Here is a 6499-nt window from a genome sequence, read left to right on the forward strand (position 1 = left end):
CCATATCTATTTTACATTCACTCCACACTTTTCAGATTTTATTTTTTTATTTTATTTTATTTTTGAGGGGGCTGGAGGAGGGTTTGGAGGGTGGGATGCTTCCTCAACAATCACGATTTACCATATGAAGTCCTAATAAAGTACTTTGTTGTAAACTGACAACATGCATAAAAGTTCAAGGAGCATGAGTAATCTTGCAAAGCATACTTTGAAGATACAATTTTCTACCCAAACAACATACCAAAAAAAATAAATAGCAAAAAAGCCAGTCGATGTTAAACTGAACACAAATGTTTTCTTTCTTTTAGAAGCTGAGTAAAACCTAAATGTGTGTTTTTATAGTTGCAGTTGCCACAGATTCCTGTTGATGTTCATGGAAAGTAAAAGGAAAAATCAAAACCTCTCAGGAGTAAATAGCTTTGTAGCAAAAAAAAAGATACACTGACAAGCAACATGACAGCTGTCTGACATGCAGCTTTGTAGCTTTTAAAAACCCCAAACTCTGCTGGGTTTAGCGGGACTCGCAGCCTCCGTTCACATTTTACTGAGCCTGTGCTTCCCTCTGGTGGTCGTCTGGCATCGTTGCAGCCACTAAAGGCCAGGCAGTGCCGTTGCTTTTATCTTCATGCGCGCGACCGTATACTTCCCTAAAAATACCTTTACCCAGAACATAGAAAGTACATTTTTAAATACACGAGCTCTAAAATAAATTTTTCTTTAAATATTTTTCTTGAAATCACAGCATAAACTGGATTTCATCTGCAGTCTTCCCGTTTTGTTTTAGGAAGACTGGAAGGAGACGCGCGGTTATATTCAGCACCAGGCAGCTCTGCCCATTATCCCGTCCTAATAGCTTGTTCAATGGCGCGATTTGTTATGTGGGTTCAGTGGTCAACCGAGACACACGCCATTAGTCCGGCCGAACGTCGCCTCGCAGTGCTGCGGCAGGAAGCGTACCTTATTTGTACGGCATTAGCTCTTTGATGTGGCATAGCATATTACGTAAACAGCTGCAATTTATCAAACAATTTTGGCTCGGACGTGCTTCGCTGACAGCACCATGGCGGCGGCGGAGGTGGAGGTGGCGGCGGCAGCGGCGTTGGGGCCAACATCCGCCATCTTTAGCCTCTCGCCTCCGTTCCTATGGAAGTATAGCTGCGGCAGCAAATAAACTCCACATGTGTCATTGAGCATGCTAAATGGCTTGCAACACATAATCATCTAAATAATTATGAGGCTGCCATTAAAATGAACCAGATAGATGACACATGAGGGGCTATGGAAAAACTGGAGGTAATGGTGCAAGATTTAAAACGAGATGATGGGAGGGTGAATTAAAGATAAATAAATAAGAGAGCGAGAGAGAAATGCAGTTTTCTTCTCGGTGTTAAAGAATCCCAGACTAGAATCCCAGGCTGGATGTGGTGGAGGTGGTGGTGGTGGGTGTGGGGGGGGTTGTGAATTGGGTGATTAGCCCAATCAGAAAAAAAGCAGCGAGGGATTGCCGTCGTCTTTTTGTCCTCCCACATTTCATTAATCAGCAAACCTGAGCCCCCCCCAGAAATCAGTTCAGCAGATTGGCAGCTCGCTCATTTGTTCCCACGTGGCAATCAGCGCGCGGGAAAAGAAATCAGTTCACAACCTTTACGCTATTACCTGGCGTTATAAACCGTCTCTTTGTGTTCTTTTGTTACTTTTTCACCCAGCGTTTCTTTTTTTTCCTTTTTCTTTTTTCCGCTAAATCCCGTCGCCAGGTCTGACCTCCATTAGTCCCAGTTTTGTACCTCAGATACTAACAATGCCCTCAATTAAATTCTTTCTTTTTAAAAAAAAAAAAAAGAATTACTCCAAAAAAAAAAAAAAAAAAAGAATTACTCCTATTATTCATAAAGTCCAGCTCTTTTTCTATACAGCATGCGAAAATACACAGATTTTTCTCTGCTTACTTTAAGTAACCCTCCCTTGTCAGCCTAAACGATGCGTCCTGTCAGCAGACGTGAACAGAAAGCACAATAATCCTCTGCTCTTGGAGGATATTGCGCGCTACTCTGCACCTTTCACACACCATTTGCTCACAATGTCCGTCTGGCGCTTGATCCCTCCTTAATGTGGAAAATAGAAATAAAAAGGAAATGAGCTCCTGCGACGAGGAGGATAAGAAGCACAAACACATCGCATCGCTTTGCACGTGGCCGTAAAGCTGAACTGAGTCCCTTCGGCGCCAAAGTAAAAGGAACATTGAATTATTCACGTGTAGTTTAATGTATTTCATTTTCTACTGCGTTGCTGTGGTTTAAATGGCCAATGTTTCAACTTAAAATTGACATTTTGGTGGTAAAACACATCAATAACTGAGGATGCTGAAGGAAATCAAAAAAGCTACTGTCGACTGGAATAACTGAACAAAACAGTCTGTAAATATATTACATCAAAACTTAAATCTTCACGGCTATGGGAGCCCATTTCTGCCATGAAAGAAAAAAAATAAAAGCCCGACAGGAAGTCATAATTACAAGAATAAAAGTCATAATATTAAGATACACATAACGTCGACTTTCAAAGTCATGATAAGTCACATGAAAACTAACCCTTTGAAATAACACGTTGATCCTACATGGTGCAGGTGTAAAATACAAAATAAGGACATTGAAGTTTGTATAGGTGTAGGTTTAAAATCTGAAGGGCCATAAGTCCTGTAGTGCATTAGTTATCTTCTAGAATCTAGATTAACTTATTAATTTTACAACTCAATCACAAAAAGTGTGTGATCCCAGCACTGCCAAAAAAACAACAATAAGCCAATGGAATAAGAGAAATGCTTGTCCTATGCACTTTGCAGTTGTTTCCCTGTCGGGGTATAAAGGAAAACAAGGCTTTCCAATATCTTGCCCTAGTTCCTCCCATGAGAGAGGCAGCGTATAAGATTGAGCTCCGTCCCTTTGGGTCACAATATCTGCTAAAGCCTAATCTGGACAAAAACAACCAATCTGAATGACAACATGCAGCCAATAAACATCCAATCAATAAGAACCTAAAACCCGCTCAAACTGGCAGCTGATTTCCCCTGGGACACAAAGTAGCAATGAGCAATGCAATAAGGGGCGAGGTGTGAGGTGTAAAATGACCAAGAACAGGAAATGTAATCTGACAGGCAGAGCCTTTCCTTAATGGACAGATGGCTGCTGGGATGTGAGGCTGTGTCGTGAGTGACCTCCACGGGGAGTTAATAGTAACAATCAGCCTCAGCCCAGGCCACTAATGCTCATAAAATTATTGTTTCCTAACTCGTTTTTTTTTTTTTTTTTTTGGTCAGGTGTGCAGAAATTTAGACGCCACTGTAGTGATTTCTATTTAAGCAGATGTTTGTTTAAATTCCTAAGATTATGGCAATCTGAATGTCACTTCTTTTTTTTTTTACACTGGGACTGACATTCAATCTGATAGCACATCCTGAAATTTATTTATTTATTTATTTATTTATTTTTTTGTCAACATCAACATGAAATGAAGCTACAGGCATGAGGCATCAATGCAACTTTTTGCCACATTTAGTGAAATTTAGTCAAAAAAATCTCGGCTAATGTTAGCTTCTTAAACGTATATCTAGCTTTCAGGTGGAGGATTGTTTTGGTTAGCTTCAACTTAATTTTGACCCATCTGGGCTGTTGAGGTTTTTTTTTATTAATGCCATTAATAAGCTCTGTCCTTTTATAGAACCTACGTCAGGACTGGTAAGCATACACCTGTGAATGTTTTCAGAATCCTTTACTTGATATTTTACTGCTAACAGGAAAGTTAGCAGCATGCTAATTACTGTGGAAAACATGACTGACAATCAGGTTTTTAGCATTTGGATTGACAGCATTAAAGGCACATTATTGCAGCCAGCTGCTGCTCAATTTAACCTTAAATTGACTGTATCTCCATCTTACAGAAAATTAAAAAGCTTACATGTCTAAATATTTTTAAACCACCTAAACTCTGTGAATTCAACCACCCCAGACCTGTGCTATGTAGCGAAATGGGAAGTTGTTATCACATAAATCTTGAATATTATGATGTCAGTCGAAGAGTAATCTGATCCACTGACTCTGTTAGGGAACTTGAAGTGTTTCTTCCACTTTTACATGAATGGGCTATATGATTATGAAAATGTACTTGTTTCACATGAAGTGACTATAGGAAACTGCTTAACAAGTGTGAACCCTGTAACTGAACAAAGATTTCACTCATTTATTTTTAAAATAACGTACCGAGTAGAGCCCGATAGTGAAGGGTGATTCCTGCTGTTGCTTTTCACTAGTTTTCAGTAGTGCTGAGAGAAAGTAGCCTCTCCTCCTTAAAGGGGTAGCTTTGTGTAAAATTGACTTTTCTGAGATTTATATCATGTTATGATGTTATTCCCTCATCAAAAACATACCTGGAGTGCTGCCTTGATTATTTCATGCATGTTTGAGAAACATGCATGAAATCTCCCGTGGCAACCAATCAGCTGTGAAAAACGCCTGGGTGGACCAAGCTCCGCCTTTGAGACCCAGCTCCTTCTAGGAGCTGCAGTTTTTAGTGCAGGAGCTTTTAAAGAGACAGAGGCCCAGTTTCATGGCACTAAATTAGGAATTAACATTTCTTTTAGGTCATATTTGATATAAAAAGGATTCTCATAACAACTAAAGTTAACATAGTTACCTGATTATGTTATAAAATGGCACTATATCTGCCTGGAAAAAAAACATAATACTGCTTCTTTAAATTCAGCAAATCACCTCAAACATTACAAATATGTCAAGATATATTTTTCCCTTGATTTTATTATTATATTTTAGCATCCTTTTCCATTGGTTATTATTTCTATCACAAGGCTTCAGGATAAAATAAAGAGTTCCTGTCTCTTTAAGATCACACTTGACAGACTACTCTGTATGTTTTAGGCTCCAGAAAGTCATTAGTTTAATTGGATGCTCAGAAACCCACTTAAAAGTCTTAATGGATGCTTAGCTACAGTAAGCTATAATGTTGAAGTCCTAAAATGCTGAACGTCAATGCAGTGAAAATACAAACTAAAACTCGCCGAGTATTTAATACACACTGATTTGTAGCATGGAGGGAATCTTTTCTGTCAGCCGGATGTGTTGCCACTGGATCTAAATGATGTACTTTGGCAGATGATATCTTTTGACGGCTTAGTGTTGTACAAAGCAAAAAAAAAAAAAAACACCAAGGCGGGGGAAAAACACGACAGATGAGTGCAGATAACAGACAGATGAAGAGGCCGTGCGTCAAGTCTCCAGCTGCCAGCGTCATCATCTCTGCAGATTCCACCAAAGCCATCTTCTCAGCAGCCGTGTTGAGTGCGAGCATATGATCCCCGGAAACGCCTGAAGGGAGCGGAGACAAGCTAATGTAAAGGAAACACGGAACACCCCCTCCCCCCTGGCCCATACAAAAAGAAAACATACAAAAAAATATATTTTTATGATAATGTTACCATCAGAATATTCTCTCAGATGTCAGTCTGGTATTAAATACATGTCTACATGCAACCAGGTTTGTCTGTAAACACAAATATTTAAACGCCTTGTATTATTCTGAAACACTGAGAAACTTCTCATGCATAAAATACTTTTTGTGGATTCTGGAAAATGTTCTGAGGAATGGTAAATCTAAGTGCCACTGTGTCAGGTTCGCCTTTTGCAGCTTCTGCAATCCGCCCTCGTCCACCCCATTTGTGCAAATTTGCGTTTCCATTATTTATAATTCTGTAATTGTTTTGTTCCATTAAATAAGAAATGCAATTAAGATCACGCGTGAATAAGTTAGTTCACGCAATAAGTCAAAAAAAAAAAAGAAAAAAAAAAGACTGCCGTGCCATCGTCCTTCTACCATTCTGGTCGTCTTCTTCGTCGTTTCCGCCGGTGGTAACATCCGGTTGTTGATCACATTTCAAGACCCCTAATAAACCGCCTCGTCCAAGCGAAAACGTTTTATCGAAAAACATGTTGTTTCTTTTCACAACTGCTGTATGATTGCTAAGCAAGTTTATTTTCGTAATTCCAATTTGTGCAATTTATGTGGCCAATGGAAACGCAGATCTGTCTGCTTAAATCTAAAGGTACACGGGGCTAAATAAAAATACAAGCTAGTCTTTCGAAATTCTTTTTTTGCAAAATGTTTTCAGGGTAGAAAAAATAAAAATAAAACATTTCCTTCCACCTCACAATTACGTACTTTTTTTTTGTTTCATTTTTTTGCCAAGATCTATCCCCCAACAGAATGCATCTGACAAAAACTAAGCAAACTTCATAGGGGTATGAGTACTGCAAATATGTTAAAAGCGGGTTGGGGGGAAAGCATGCCGCGTGAGTCGTTTTCAAACGGAATTTTCCCCCGGACACCAAAACGTCTGAATCGATCGCGACAGCACAGATCGCTGTCTTCGCGGGATTCATAGACGCAGATGAAGGCTGATGTATTCAAGCAGGAACACAGAATCTGTAGTGAC

Source organism: Poecilia formosa, unplaced genomic scaffold (assembly GCF_000485575.1).
Source record: "Poecilia formosa unplaced genomic scaffold, Poecilia_formosa-5.1.2 Scaffold108, whole genome shotgun sequence".
In the NCBI taxonomy this organism is placed as follows: domain Eukaryota; kingdom Metazoa; phylum Chordata; class Actinopteri; order Cyprinodontiformes; family Poeciliidae; genus Poecilia; species Poecilia formosa.